General features: G+C 40.1%; 1 non-coding gene across 1 annotated transcript; it reads right to left on the bottom strand.

The window, feature by feature from the left end:
- Positions 1 to 12930: 12930 nt before the first annotated feature.
- Trnaa-cgc (transfer RNA alanine (anticodon CGC)) lies at positions 12931 to 13003 on the bottom strand. The gene has a single exon. It is a non-coding gene; the product is annotated as a tRNA-Ala (tRNA).
- Between the last annotated feature and the right edge of the window lie 2991 nt (positions 13004 to 15994).

Raw genomic sequence — 15994 nt, 5'->3', positions numbered from 1 at the left:
GAGCTCTCAAAGATGAACGAAGTATTAGCAGCTGCGGAAGGATTCCAGATACAGACGAATATTAGCAGCTGCGGAAGGGTTCCTGATACAGACGAAAGTACGCATCCCTAGTTGTGAATTCGACTATATAATTAATATCGATGAAGCCATCTGCCAGTACAGTCGACGTATGAAGGATCCCTTGCGGAAAAAGGAGTGAAAGTCGATTTGAACGAGTCGTTTCTTCACAGCACAGTATACTCTAACTGCGTCAGGAAGGATACACCATTTCTTTTCCTTGTGTCTGCAGGTACCAACCCAGGTGTAAAAATAGACAGTCACGTGAAGGTGGCTGATGGGTTTCGAGCAGAAATTTTGCTGCAAGAAGTCTACATGATCTGCGTGCAGTCACGAAACCTTCTAGAATATTAAGTACACCTGGGAAACTTCAAGAGTCACAACGTTTCGATGGAAGATAAGTTCTCGTACATTCGTTAATTCTGCACCAATTTAGTGCACCTGATTTCAACGGATTGATCAGATACACGAGGTTCACATAGAAGATGATGAAAGAAAAGAACAATCTTTTTCAGTTTAAACTAACTGTGTTTCCTAGTATCGCTTCTGAAAAATCCGTGCGCCTACAAGGCCGTAGCTTTCATTAAATGTACGTGATCCTCTAGTAATTAGTGTTTCGTTTGCTTCTGTGGCAAATAGCATCTAGAATTCTGTTGTAGCACAGCAAGCAATAGTTAGTAAGAAGATTCTGAAATCTCTCCTGTAACAAACAGAATATACATTTGAAGATAACTTGATTAAATTATTTACGTAATAATGAGACTACCACTGCGAAGATGACTGTCCCTGAATAATCTTGTATGATGTTTACTGTTGTTGTCGTGGTCTTCAGTCCAGAGACTGGTTTGATGCAGCTCTCCATGCTACTCTATCCTGTGCAAGCTTCATCATCTCCCAGTACCTACTGCAACCTACATCCTTCTGAATCTGTTTAGTGTATTCATCTCTTGGTCTCCCTCTACCATTTTTACCCTCCACGCTGTCCTCCAATACTAATTTGGTGATCCCTTGATGCCTCAGAATATGTCCTACCAACGGATCCCTTCTTCAAGTTGTGCCACAAATTTCTATTCTCCCCAATCCTATTCAATACCTCCTCATTAGTTATGCGATCTACCCATCTAATCTTTAGCATTCTTCTGTAGCACCAGATTTCGAAACCTTCTATTCTCTTCTTGTCTAAACTACTTGTCGTCCAAGTTTCACTTCCATACATGGCTACACTCCATACAAATATTTTCAGAGACCACTTCCTGACAAATCTATACTCGATGTTAACAAATTGTTCTTCTTCAGAAACGCTTTCCTTGCCATTGCCAGTCTACATTTTATATCCTCTCTACTTCGACCATTACGAGTTATTTTGCTCCCCAAATAGCAAAACTCATTTACTACTTTAAGTGTCTCATTTCCTAATCTAATTCCCTCAGCATCACCCGATTTAATTCAACTACATTCCATTATCCTCGTTTTGCTTTTGATAATGTTTATCTTATATCCTTTCAAGACATTGTCAATTCCGTTCAGCTGCTCTTCCAGGTCCTTTATTGTCTCTAAGAGAACTGCAATGTCATCGGCGAACCTCAAAGCTTTTATTTCTTCTCTATGGATTTTAATTCCTAATCTGAATTTTTCTTTTGTTTCCTTTACTGCTTGCTTCATACACAGATTGAATAGCATCGAGGATGGGCTACAATCCTGTCTCACTCCCTTCCCAACTACTGCTTCCCTTTCATGCCCCTCGACTCTTATAACTGCCGTGTCGTTTCTGTACAAATTGTAAATAGCCTTTCGCTCCCTGTATTTTACCCCTGCCACCTTCATAATTTGAAGGAGGGTATTCCAGTCAACATTGTCAAAAGCTTTCTCTAAGCCTACAATTGCTAGAAACGTAGGTTTGCCTTTCCTTAATCTATTTTCTAAAATAAGTCGTAGGGTTAGTATTGCCTCACGTGTTCCAACATTTCTATTGAATCCAAACTGACATTCCCAGAGGTTGGCTTGTACCAGTTTTTCCATTCGTCTGTAAAGAATTCGTGTTAGTATTTCGCAGCCGTGGCTTATTAAACCGATAGTTCGGTAATTTTCACATCTGTCCAACACCTGCTTTCTTTGGGATCGAAATTATTATATTCTTCTTGAAGTCTGATGATATTTCGCCAGTCTCATACATCTTGCTCACCAGATGGTAGAGTTTTGTCAGGGCTCGCTCTCCCAGGGCTATCAATAGTTCTAATGGAATGTTGTCTACTCCCAGGGCCTTGTTTCGACTCAGGTCTTTCAGTGCTCTGTCAAACTCTTCACGCAGTATCATATCTCCCATTTCATCTTCATCTACATCCTCTTCCATTTCCATAATATTGTCCTCAAGAACATCGCCCTTATGTAGACCCTCTATATACTCCTTCCACCTTCCTGCTTTCCCTTCTTTGCTTAGAACTGGGATTCATCTGAGCTCTTGATTTTCATGCAAGTGGTTCTCTTTTCTCCAAAGATCTCTTTAATTTTCCTGTAGGCAGTTTCTATCTTTCTCCTAGTGATATACGCCTCTACTTCCTTACATTTGTTCTCATGCCATCACTGCTTAGCCATTTTGCACTTCCTGTCGATCTCATTTTTGAGACGTCTGTATTCCTTTTTGCCTGCTTCATTTACTGCATTTTTATATTTTCTCCTTTCATCAATTAAATTCAATATTTCTTCTGTTACCCAAGGATTTCTACTAGCCCTCGACTTTTTACCTATTAGAGCCTCTGCCTTTACTACTTCATCTCTCAGAGCTACTCATTCTTCTTCTACTGTATTTCTTTCCCCAATTCGTGTAAATTGTTCCCTTATGCTCTCCCTGAAACTCTGTACAACCTCTGGTTTAGTCAGTTTATTCAGGTCCCATCTCCTTAAATGCCTACCTTTTTGCAGTTTCTTCAGTTTTAATCTACAGTTCATAACCAATAGATTGTGGTCAGAGTCCACATCTGCCCCTGGAAATGTCTTACAATTTAAAACCTGGTTCCTAAATCTCTGTCTAACCATTATATAATCTATCTGAAACCATCCAGTACATCCAGGCTTCTTCCATGTATACGACCCTCTTTCATGGTTCTTGAACCAAGTGTTAGCTATGATTATGTTATGCTCTGTGCAAAATTCTACCAGGCAGCTTCCTCTTTCATTTCTTACCCCCATTCCATATTCACCTACTATGTTTCCTTTTCTTCTTTTTCCTACTATCGGATTCCAGTCACCCATGACTATTAAATTTTCGTCTTCCTTCACTATCTCAATAATTTCTTTTATCTAATCATACATTTAATCAATCTCTTCGTCATCTGCGGAGCTAGTCGGCATATAAACTTGTACTACTGTGGTAGGCGTGGGCCTCGTATCTATTTTGGCCACAATAATGTGTTCACTATGGTGTTTGTAGTAGCTTAACCGCATTCCTATTTTATATTCATTATTAAACCTGTATGTAGGCTGTTTAGGTTTTCTTATTGGTAACGCCACGTAGTGCTCTGTATGAAAATCACTGGCTGTGCTGTGTGCAGTCTGTGCCTAGTTTGCATTGTTGTCTGCCATTGAAGTGTTGGGCAGCTGGATGTGAACAGCGCGTGGCGTTGCGCAGTTGGAGGTGAGCCGCCAGCAGTGGTGGATGTGGGGAGAGAGATGGCGGAGTTTTGAAATTTGTAAGACTGGATGTTATGAACTGCTATGTATATTATGATTTTTCAACACTATTAAGGTAAATACATTGTTTGTTCTTTATCAAAATCTTTCATTTGCTAACTATGCCTATCAGTAGTTAGTGCCCTCAGTAGTTAGAATCTTTTATTTAGCTGGCAGTAGTGGCGCTCGCTGTATTGCAGTAGTTACAGTAACAAAGATTTTTGTGAGGTAAGTGATTTGTGAAAGGTATAGGTTAATGTTAGTCAGGCTCATTCTTTTTTAGGGATTATTGAAAGTCAGATTGCGTTGCGCTAAAAATATTGTGTGACAGTTTAAGCACTGTCTTGTATAATTTTCCTAAGGGGACGTTTCATATGGCGACCGTGCCAAATTACATTAATCCTCAGGGGGGTACACGCCTACTTTGTGTACCATGTATGTGGCAAGCACAAGGAGCCCTAGCTAATATGGTATTTGCTTATACAACTTTACACATCGGTACCATATTTCTCTAACACAGAATTACACAGCTATCTGGTCATTTAACTGAGAGAGACAAATATTTATTTTACTACATCAGTGACAGATTTTTATGTAATTACACAGTTGGATAACTTCACACTTACGAAATTGTATTTTGTCTGTTTTTTGTGAACTCTTCATATTTTTTCAGAACCATTATGATACTATGAGAGCTTTGAATGATGTATTTGGTGTGAGATCATGATTTTTAAGGTACGTTTGAGGTAGATGACACTATTGAAATGGGCAGAGAATATTTTTTTTAGGGTTTGAAATTATTGCAGAAAGCTACGACATTTTTGAGATTTGACTGAGATGTTATGGTGTTATTATTACGACGACGATGTGTATTATGTTGTTGAGGAGTGTTTATTATGCTACATATTTCTCATGATGAAATATTGAAGAAGTGTCGATGAATATGTATATGTATAATGAGGTAAGGAATAATGAGTAGTGGTTAGGGACTCTGATTTGTAGAAAAGTATTTTGGAAACCAAGGATCGTACTTTAGAATTATGAAATGTGTGTACGTGTGAATGTATCACAATGCCACTGAAAATTTTTTGGACACTGTTGTATTTATAGGATTTTGTTTCTACACATTTGTAACGCAAATTCTTGACCTGCGAAATTTTTATGGGACTGCCACTGTAGCGGAAACTGCTGTCGTAAATATTTCCGTAAGAAAGTTAAGTGACCACCTGCACGTAATTCGTTGTGGGCAGCTGTGCGACAGTTGCCTGAAAAAAAAAAAGCCATTAGTGTGTGCCTTTCAGAGGCACAGGTGAAAAAATAAAGAGGCCATTATTCTCGCTATTGACATTCCTTTGTAGAAAGCATCGCAAATATGAGACGCTCAAACTTGAAAACATATGATAATACTGTGGTGCTCTTAATTTATGATATTTACTAAAATTCCTAATGAAACGGTGAGAAACATTTCACGGCTATTGTCTTGCTAGTTGAGAGAAATGCCATATGGCTTGCTTTATGTATTTATTTACTCATTTTGTTTAATATCTAGTTTCGAGCTGCACTGCAGCATTGGTTAAAATAAAATTTAATAGATGTACTAATATAAATATTTTATGCCTACAGATCCAGCAAATAATTTTATGATCTATTAAAAAAACGAAGGAGCATAAAAAGACATTTCCCTTCACAGGAATTGCATACGGAATTTTCTTTTCAACTACTTGGTAATTTTTTTGGTAGAATAACTTCTTGTGGTGCACCACTTTAATTACATAGACATTAAGATGTGAATATACATTTCTCTTGTCTGCATTGTTGACTTTAGCGTAATATTTTTTTTTTGCTTGAGCGTTGTCATGTTTAGATATAAGTTATTGCATTTGCTGCTGCTGTTTGCCAGGCATAGTGCTACTGAATTTGACTTTTTATTACGCTGTTAAGCCAGTTTTACTGCAGATTTATTTTTCTTGTTTGCTGCACAGTGCCTTATATTAGTTGTAATATTGCAATTGTTTTGCCAATTTGAATTTTTTGTCATTGATGTTTGTGTTAATTGTTTTGTGCTGCTACATTGCCTCGTCCCTTAGTTTTTGCATCTGAGCTCAGTAGATTTAAGTTATCTTAAGAGGGGGTAGCCTATAAGAGAATGAGTTGCGATGAATTTGAAGAAATGCACTGAGAGGTTATACGAGAAAAGTACAGAAAGCAGGTATAGATAGGACTTTTTGGAAATAATGAAGAACGAAGGGAGATCTCTGAGAAGTAAAGAAAGTTTTGTTTGCAAAATACTGCAGTAAAACAAACCCTGTCCTTTCCTTGTGTTATCCCACTATGTGTTTGTGTACCCTTGTGTATTTATGTTCTTCCTGTCTTTATATGTTTATCTGATAAGACTCATGTTGTAGAATTTTTCTAATACTCAGCTAAATGAACTATGATGAGGAATACTGTTGTCCTCAAATATAATTTGCATTAATAATATGTTATTTACATTGTAAAGATGTTAGACATTATTAATTCTGTTCTGTTTTAATGCTCATGTGTGAAGTTGATGTTTCAATAATTATTCTGATCTTTTATGTATTTCCTTATGTCATAATTCCTGTAACACTGATGTATATGTTTATTTCTATTCTTTTGTAAAGCCCCTATTACTACAAATGTTATCTGTATTGTTATGTTCTTTAATGATGTATTCTGTATCTTTGTAATTGTATTCTTATGTTATAAAATTGTAATGGACACCAGTTCATCAGATTAAGTAACTTGTAAGTTACATTTCACTGCACATGTTTCTGTTGGTCATAGTATATGGACAATATGTGAGAAGTAGGGACTGATAGTGTTTGCACGTGTGTTAATCATTCAGCAAGGGACTGGATAACAGCATTGCTGGTTCTAAGGACAATTCCAGAAACTTTGTGAGCTCACAAGTGGTGGTTATGGACTTGCTATATTATCCACAAGACTCTTCAATGGTGATTGTGCACCTGCACAGTTGCAGCAGATGGCTGCTGGCCATCTCTACAAGGACTACAGTGGGTCTGCATCTTTGATGACCCAACAATACCATTATTTCTGCAAGGACTACAGTGGGTCTACACCTTTTCTGACTCACCAGTACCATTATTTCTACAAGGACTGCAGTGGGTCTGCTCCTCTGGTGGCCCACCAATACCGTAATCTCTACCAGGACTACAGTTGGTCTGCTCTGTGATGACCTACCTACCAATATTCTTCAAAATTTCGACTGACTCTGCTGTGGGTTTGCTCTGTTGTGGACCAATACCTGTCTGCATGTCAAGAGTCAGCACTGTCTTTCCGTTGGAAGGACAACACTACTTCTTCAAGATTGCATGGAAATCCACTACTTCCGTGTGCATTTTCTTTTACTGATCAGACTTTGAGAAAAAAAACACTGCAATTTTATTGTGATGGATGATCAGGACTGTCTTTATGGACTGTGAGAAAATTTTATCTTGTGACCAACATTGTATCAATAAGTGTGTGCATTTGATATCTTTGATATTGTAATTATGAAAAATTTTATCAAATCATTATTGGCCACTGCCCAAAACAATTTGTAAAATTTTTTGTGGGGAGCATGGGGGCTATGTAAGTAGGCTGTTTAGGTTTTCTTATTGGTAACGCCACGTAGCGCTCTGTATGAAAATCACTGGCTGTGCTGTGTGCAGTCTGTGGCTAGTTTGCATTGTTGTCTGCCATTGTAGCGTTGGGCAGTTGGAGGTTAGCCGCCAGCAGTGGTGGATGTGGAGAGAGAGATGGCGGAGTTTTGAAATTTGTAAGACTGGATGTCATGAACTGCTGTGTATATTATGATTTTTCAACACTATTAAGGTAAATACATTGTTTGTTCTCTATCAATCTTTCATTTGCTAACTATGCCTACCAGTAGTTAGTGCCCTCAGTAGTTAGAATCTTTTATTTAGCTGGCAGTAGTGGCGCTCGCTGTATTGCAGTAGTTAGAGTAACGAAGATTTTTGTGAGGTAAGTGATTTGTGAAAGTTATAGGTTAATGTTAGTCAGGGTCATTCTTTTGTAGGGATTATTGAAAGTCAGATTGCGTTGGGCTAAAAATATTGTGTGACAGTTTAAGCACAGTCTTGTATAATTTTTCTAAGGGGACGTTTCAAACCTACTCCCGTTTTACCCATATTTGATTTTGTATTTATAACCCTGTATTCACCTGACCAGAAGTCTTGTTCCTCCTACCAACAAACTTCACTAATTCCCAATATATCTAGCTTTAAGCTATCCATTTCCATTTTTAAATTTTCTACTCTACCTTCCCGATTAAGGGATCTGACATTCCACGCTCCGACCTGTAGAATGCCAGTTTTCTTTCTCCAGATAACAGCGTCCTCCTGAGTAGTCCCCACCAGAAAATCCGAATGCGCGACTACTTTACCTCCGTAATATTTTATCCAAGAGGACGCCATCATCATTTAACTATACAGTAAACCTGCATGTCCTCGGGAAAAATTACGGCTGTATTTTCCCCTTGCTTTCAGCTGTTCGCAGTGCAAGCACAGCAAGGCCGTTTTGGTTAGTGTTACAAGGCCAGATCAGTCAATCATCCAGACTGATGCCACTGCAACTACTGAAAAGGCTGCTTCCCCTCTACAGGAACCACACGTTTGTCTGACCTCTCAACACATACCTCTCCATTTTGGTTGCAACTACGGTATGGCTATCTGTATCATTGAGGCACACGAGCCTCCCCACCAATAGCAAGGTCCATGGTTCGTGGGGGGGGGGGGGGAGGGGGATCTTTACGACATAAAGATGAAACTAAAGAAGTACTTGGTCAGTGTTTGAGCCCATACTGCCTGCGTGGTAGCTGCGAACCTTAGCCCCAGCACCATATTAACGTTATGGATGTATGAGGTACGCATAAAACTTCAACAATTATTTTCTTAACCTGCAGAGACCCTCGCATGACAAGCTGCTAGACATCCACTCAGGGTAGGTCCTTCATAACATACCTAAGGCTCATTGTAATCCCTGCTTAACGAATCTGATGGTCCCCTTGAGGCATTGTGCCTTATATCGCTCCTGTCTAGAGCCTGTACATCGGGAGAATGACTCATACGTGCATAGTGACAAATGGTCTGAGGTGGGTTCAGTCGAGAACGTAGTTCTATTTTTCATCCACCAGAGTAGAGTAGTGCGCAGAGACATTCAAGAATCTGGTCTAGAGAATGCTTTTTTGGATTGTCTGTTTATTTCTTGAAGGCTTTTATGTTTTTTATGTTTGTACAGTTTTGTATATGCTTTTAGTAGTGTGAATGATGTGTGAATGTGATCTAAAGTAAATAATTAGATAATTGTTCTACTGATGAACGTCGTATGATGGGGAATTTTGTATCATAACTTGTTAAGTACGTTTTTGTTAAAAGGAAAGCTGAGTCTAGTGCAAATGAAAATGGTTAATAACGCAAAGTATAAACAAAATATCAGAATGTTAAATATTTGTTTTGGGAAAAAGTACAGTTCGAAGGTGTGTTATTTGTTGATTGGGTAGTCATGAAAAGCGCGGACTACCGCGGAAGAATAACGTTTTTCTGTTGGCCTTAAAGAGGACTGACCAACCAGAACGGAGTATTCTTCATGCATCTTTTCTCTTGAAGTTATGTCAGTGGAATGCTTATGGCTGTCCAAGTAGTCGGAGCCCAGTCTTTCAATGATATGGTCGTTTGTAGTATGAGCTCTGAAGGAAGTTATAATTTGCTAGTTTTAGTTGAGCTACATGTTTCAAATGTGTTTTAAAGTGAAGGCATTTTTTGGACAGACATAAATAAAATAAGCACTGTATTGCAGACGAAAGGGATTATGTATTAGCGAAAACTGTGACAGAACCTGATTGCCAGAAATTCTTTAGCTACCAAGTTGAAGTCGAGGCATGTTCTGGGGAAGTAGAAAGTACAGAAGCTGCAGAAGTACGGGAGATTAGTGGGGGTCAGTCAATTAATTGTGAAAGAAAGGAAGAGAGGGAGGGAGGAAAGGGAGAATGGCGAAACGCCAGAAAAAGATTTTGAGCTGTCATTAATGGACAGAATAGTTAGTATGGGGGAGAAAAGTGACGATGGTAATTCTGCAAAAATCTGTGTAATTCCTCGAAACAGGGAAGGTTTCAATAGAAGGGAGGTTGTGAACGATTTGTTGGAGGAGGGTTCTGACACTAGCAATGAAAGGAAGGTGTTGAGTCTGCCAGTAATTATTCTGTAAGTGTGTAACGAAGAAGTACAGTGTTTAGAAGACTGTGATAGTGATTTGTGTTGTGAGTAAAAAATGTTAGAATCATTGCCAAATAGAGCTGAACTTGTAATAATGCCAGTAATGGGGGTGCAGATAATTGTTGCTACAGTAAAAGTTCAAAAAGCCTGTTTAACACGAAGTTCTCTTGCCAGTAAAAATAAATAGTGCGCAAGTACTCCATAACTTCCTTATAATCCCTGATCTATGTATAAAAATGCTAACTGGTGTAGATTTCTTGAACCCATACAAAGGGAGATTAAATTTAAAAGAAAATGTAGAAATTTTTGAAATAAATCGGAAAGATGTAATTGTACCATTTTTTTAAAAAACAAAATAATTCAACTAAAGATGATGTAGCCAGTATACCGATTAGGTATTGTAGAAGGATGGAAGATTTAGAGGACTAAAATGAGTATGGGGATGATATGGGGGGTGGACCATCAGAAAATGAAGGCATTACAAGAAGAAATAGACGAATATATGGGTCCATTTAGGATTACTGAAAAACCCACCCCAATGCAGATAGATTAGTACACGGGAAACTGGGGAAACCATTGGGTTTAAGAAATGTTATAGATTTCAAAAGATACATTAGTCCAGAGTTAGGTGTGAGCTAAGCTTGGAGGCTTCAGAGGGCGTTGCAACCTATGGAATGCTAGGTGTTTGACGAACACCAGGTGCTCAGTTTATTTCCATACTGCCAATCTTCATCTTCCGTCATTTTGAGCTGAATCTATCATTTTTAATTTTCTTCTCTATCAGTGAAGGTAAAGTGTCTGAGGGTGTTATGGTGTCTTATGACGAAATAAGTTTTACAGTGAGAGAAATCGAGGTAAAATTGTAATGAAGTGACGACATAAGTATGTTGATGTAGGAAAGTAATTAAGATACAAAGGTGTTAACTTAAATGGAAAGTAGAAAGAGGGTGCATTATCCTGCTGAAAGCTGACAGTACGGTTTGACTATAGTAATATGAGAACTTATTCTATGGTATGTGGAAGTGTATGAAGCATTAATGTATCAGTTAAAATAATGCCACATAGGAAGGAATATCCTGTAGGAATAAGTGAAAATAAATTGGAGGTTGAGTGAAATGTAGGGAAATGAAAGTAATCGGATGGGACAAGTGCAGTTAATAAAGGAGATTTTGATGATGAACACTAAAGTGTCGTGATCAGGAGAAGGAGTGTTGTAATGATGAAAAGGGGTATACAGTGGCCACATAATTGATGGAAGTGTAAGAAATACGACAAAAAATATACCTCGATAAAGCTGAAGAACATTTATTATGAACGGACTATGAATGAATGTGGAGATTATATGTACATATAATCAAAAAAATTTTGTTTTCTGTTCAATAGTGGTAAAAAATATGAAGAAGAAGTGATGCATAGAGAGACTGTATAAAAGTGATAACTATGAATCTAAATTGTTCGTAAATAATTGCTTAGTGTGAAATGTGTTTTTCACAGTTAAATGTTCTCAAACTGAGTTACAGTAAAGAAAAATTTTGCATTCAATAGCAACTAGTTTTCATTAAAACTCATTAAGTCTTATAAGGAAATAAATTCTTTAAAAAAGTTTCTAGTAATTTGATCTTGCTGATTAAAGTAAAATAAAGAAGTAACACTTAATTTACTTCGATTTGAAGTCAAGTTAAACGAAATATAAAATTTGTAAATAATTTCTCGTAATAATAAGTGATTGTGTATTAGTCTGACATGTAAGTATGGTTTCAGAACAATGTTGCATGTAAACTCTGGAAGGACAGAAAGGTGGAAGATGCTGGAACATTATGGACACTACAATGCAAAGGTGCCATAATTAAAAAACAGGAAAATGTATGTGACACAATGACTATAGGATGTGCTGGTGCTAAGGTAGAATAAAATGCCATTATTAAACTGAGGGACACAAATCGCAGTGCATTTAAAAAAAGTAAACAAGTAGTGAACTTCAGAAGACTTTCATGAAACATGAATTTAAAAATGTTGAAACAGTTATTAAAATGTTGAAAACTTGTTTTCACAATTTGCATGAATTTTTTCAAGCAATAAATGATTTTTCATATATAAATTAAAATATTAGGCTAGGTTACTTGTAGACTGCCAAGTCAGGAGTAACAAATTTATAATTTTAGTTTGTAAGAACGAGAATTTTTTGAAAGATTTAAAATTTGAAGCCAGGGTCGATAATTTATACAATTCTAAAATTTTCGAAAAAACTTTATAACCATAGGGGGTGTGAGACGTGAAGCCTTATATCGCTCCTGTCTAGAGCCTGTACATCGGGAGAATGACTCATACGTGCAGAGTGACAGATGGTCTGAGGTGGGTTCAGTCGAGAACGTAGTTCTATTTTTCATCCACCAGAGTACAGTAGTGCACAGAGACATTCAAGAATCAGGTCTAGAGAATGCTTTTTTGGATTGTCTGCTTATTTCTTGAAGGCTTTTTTGTTTTTTATGTTTGTACAGTTTTGTATATGCTTTTAGTAGTGTGAATGATGCGTTAATGTGATCTAAAGTAAATATGTAGATAATTGTTCTACTGATGAACGTCATATGATGGGGAATTTTGTATCATAATATGTTAAGTAAGTTTATGGTAAAACGAAAGCTGATTCGAGTGCAAATGAAAATAGTTAATAATGTCAAGTATAAAAAAAATATCAGAATGTTAAATATTTATTTTGGGAAAAAGTACAGTTCGAAAGTGTGTTATTCGTTGATTGGCTAGTCATGAAAGGCGCGAAGGAGGAGGAGGAGATTAGTGTTTAACGTCCCGTCGACAACGAGGTCATTACAGACGGAGCGCAAGCTCGGGTTAGGGAAGGATGGGGAAGGAAATCGGCCGTGCCCTTTCAAAGGAACCATCCCGGCATTTGCCTGAAGCGGTTTAGGGAAACCACGGAAAATCTAAATCAGGATGGCCGGAGACGGGATTGAACCATCGTCCTCCCGAATGCGAGTCCAGTGTGCTAACCACTGCGCCACCTCGCCCGGTAAAGGCGCGAACTACCACGGGAGAGTAATGTTTTCCTATTGGCCTTAAAGCGAACTGACCAACCAGGCCACAGTGTTCTTCGCGCGTCTTTTCTCTTGGAGTTATATAAATAGAATGCTTACAGCAGTCTAAGTTGTCGGAGCCCAGCCTTTCAATGGTATTGTCGTGTGTAGCATTAGCTCTGAAGGAAGTTATAATTTGCCGATTTTAGTTGTGCTACATGTTTCAAAAGTGTTTTCATGTGAAGGCGTATTTATTCTAGTGTGTTTTTGAGAAAGTATGAATTGGCTTGGTTCAAATGGCTCTGAGCACTATGGGACTTAACGGCTGTGGTCATTAGTCCCCTAGAACTTAGAGCTACTTAAACCTAACCAACCTAAGGACATCACACACATCCATGCCCGAGGCAGGATTCGAACCTGCGACCGTAGCGGTCACACGGTTCCAGACTGTAGCGCCTAGAACCGCTCTGCCACCCCTGCCGGCGAAAGTAATTTTGTATAAGAGGAAAGACAATAAGCCTCGTAGCAATTGAGATCGGTGAGTAAAGACTTGAGTGCATTAGACACCGAGAAACTTACTAGTATAGCGAGCATTTTCATTTAAGAACAATCCGTGCTTAGTAGCTATTCATATTTCGGGAAATACGGTACGATAAACTTTCTAACGTGAATGAGAGGGTTTGTGCATGACTGTGTTAGGATTAGTACTGGCTTGGCAGTGAAAGTGTAATTCTCGACTTCAGAATGTACCGAAGTTTTGCCAGTATTTCCACCTTTCATTCAAAAGTAAGACCTTTTTACGATTCTAGAGTAGTTACGTTGTATGAGACCTGGTGCGAGTTGCAGTACGATAGGTTTTTCTGCTCGGTTTTCCTACCGGCGATCAGCTGCAACGAGTTCACAAGTAGGCACGGGTAAAAGGAAGAAAAGAAACCGCGCCGCCGCACCCTTGTCAGTCTAATGACGGGCAGCTCTCTTCAGCTGTAGTGAAGCATAAGATAATGTCTACAGCGTGGAGAAAAAAGACCGATAGTATCTGATTAGAAGATTACTGCTGAACATCTCGAGTTCGTTACGTCGTCTAAGTACTTAAGGGTAATGCTAAGAAGCGGCAGGAAAAGGGGACCTCACGTAAAATGAAAGTTTTGCATGAAAATGGAGAGCATCTGCGAGGGAGATCGGTTGCAGGACGCTAGTGTAATCAGTCCTAGAGCACAGTTACAGTGTTTATCAAGAAGGCATGACAGCAAACATTGAGCATAATCAAAGACGTGTTGGCAGAATCATAACATGACAGAGAAGTGCGTGCGAAATACACTCCTGGAAATGGAAAAAAGAACACATTGACACCGGTGTGTCAGACCCACCGTACTTGCTCCGGACACTGCGAGAGGGCTGTACAAGCAATGATCACACGCACGGCACAGCGGACACACCAGGAACCGCGGTGTTGGCCGTCGAATGGCGCTAGCTGCGCAGCGTTTCTGCGCCGCCGCCGTCAGTGTCAGCCAGTTTGCCGTGGCATACGGAGCTCCATCGCAGTCTTTAACACTGGTAGCATGCCGCGACAGCGTGGACGTGAACCGTATGTGCAGTTGACGGACTTTGAGCGAGGGCGTATAGTGGGCATGCGGGAGGCCGGGTGGACGTACCGCCGAATTGCTCAACACGTGGGGCGTGAGGTCTCCACAGTACATCGATGTTGTCGCCAGTGGTCGGCGGAAGGTGCACGTGCCCGTCGACCTGGGACCGGACCGCAGCGACGCACGGATGCACGCCAAGACCGTAGGATCCTACGCAGTGCCGTAGGGGACCGCACCGCCACTTCCCAGCAAAGTAGGGACACTGTTGCTCCTGGGGTATCGGCGAGGACCATACGCAACCGTCTCCATGAAGCTGGGCTACGGTCCCGCACACCGTTAGGCCGTCTTCCGCTCACACCCCAACATCGTGCAGCCCGCCTCCAGTGGTGTCGCGACAGGCGTGAATGGAGGGACGAATGGAGACGTGTCGTCTTCAGTGATGAGAGTCGCTTCTGCCTTGGTGCCAATGATGGTCGTATGCGTGTTTGGCGCCGTGCAGGTGAGCGCCACAATCAGGACTGCATACGACCGAGGCACACAGGGCCAACACCCGGCATCATGGTGTGGGGAGCGATCTCCTACACTGGCCGTACACCACTGGTGATCGTCGAGGGGACACTGAATAGTGCACGGTACATCCAAACCGTCATCGAACCCATCGTTCTACCATTCCTAGACCGGCAAGGGAACTTGCTGTTCCAACAGGACAATGCACGTCCGCATGTATCCCGTGCCACCCAACGTGCTCTAGAAGGTGTAAGTCAACTACCCTGGCCAGCAAGATCTCCGGATCTGTCACCCATTGAGCATGTTTGGGACTGGATGAAGCGTCGTCTCACGCGGTCTGCACGTCCAGCACGAACGCTGGTCCAACTGAGGCGCCAGGTGGAAATGGCATGGCAAGCCGTTCCACAGGACTACATCCAGCATCTCTACGATCGTCTCCATGGGAGAATAGCAGCCTGCATTGCTGCGAAAGGTGGATATACACTGTACTAGTGCCGACATTGTGCATGCTCTGTTGCCTGTGTCTATGTGCCTGTGGTTCTGTCAGTGTGATCATGTGATGTATCTGACCCCAGGAATGTGTCAATAAAGTTTCCCCTTCCTGGGAGAATGAATTCACGGTGTTCTTATTTCAATTTCCAGGAGTGTAGTAACAGTACTGTTCGGGGAACTTATTTGGAGTCTTTGGAAGAAAGACGACTCTGTTGGATAGATTCAGACAGTCTGTATTGAAAGTAGACTACGCGACCATTATGGCGACATCAACGTAACAGGAGTAACTACCACGAGCGACCTTAAGTGGAATGGCTACATAAAAAAGTCGCAGGAAAAATTGGTGACAGACTGAGATTCATAGCAACAATATCAAGGAAATGTAACTCATACACGAAGGTAT

Source organism: Schistocerca nitens, chromosome 8, assembly GCF_023898315.1.
Source record: "Schistocerca nitens isolate TAMUIC-IGC-003100 chromosome 8, iqSchNite1.1, whole genome shotgun sequence".
Lineage (NCBI taxonomy): Eukaryota > Metazoa > Arthropoda > Insecta > Orthoptera > Acrididae > Schistocerca > Schistocerca nitens.
Note: the sequence above shows the minus strand (reverse complement) of the source record. Positions and strands in the feature narration are given on the sequence as shown.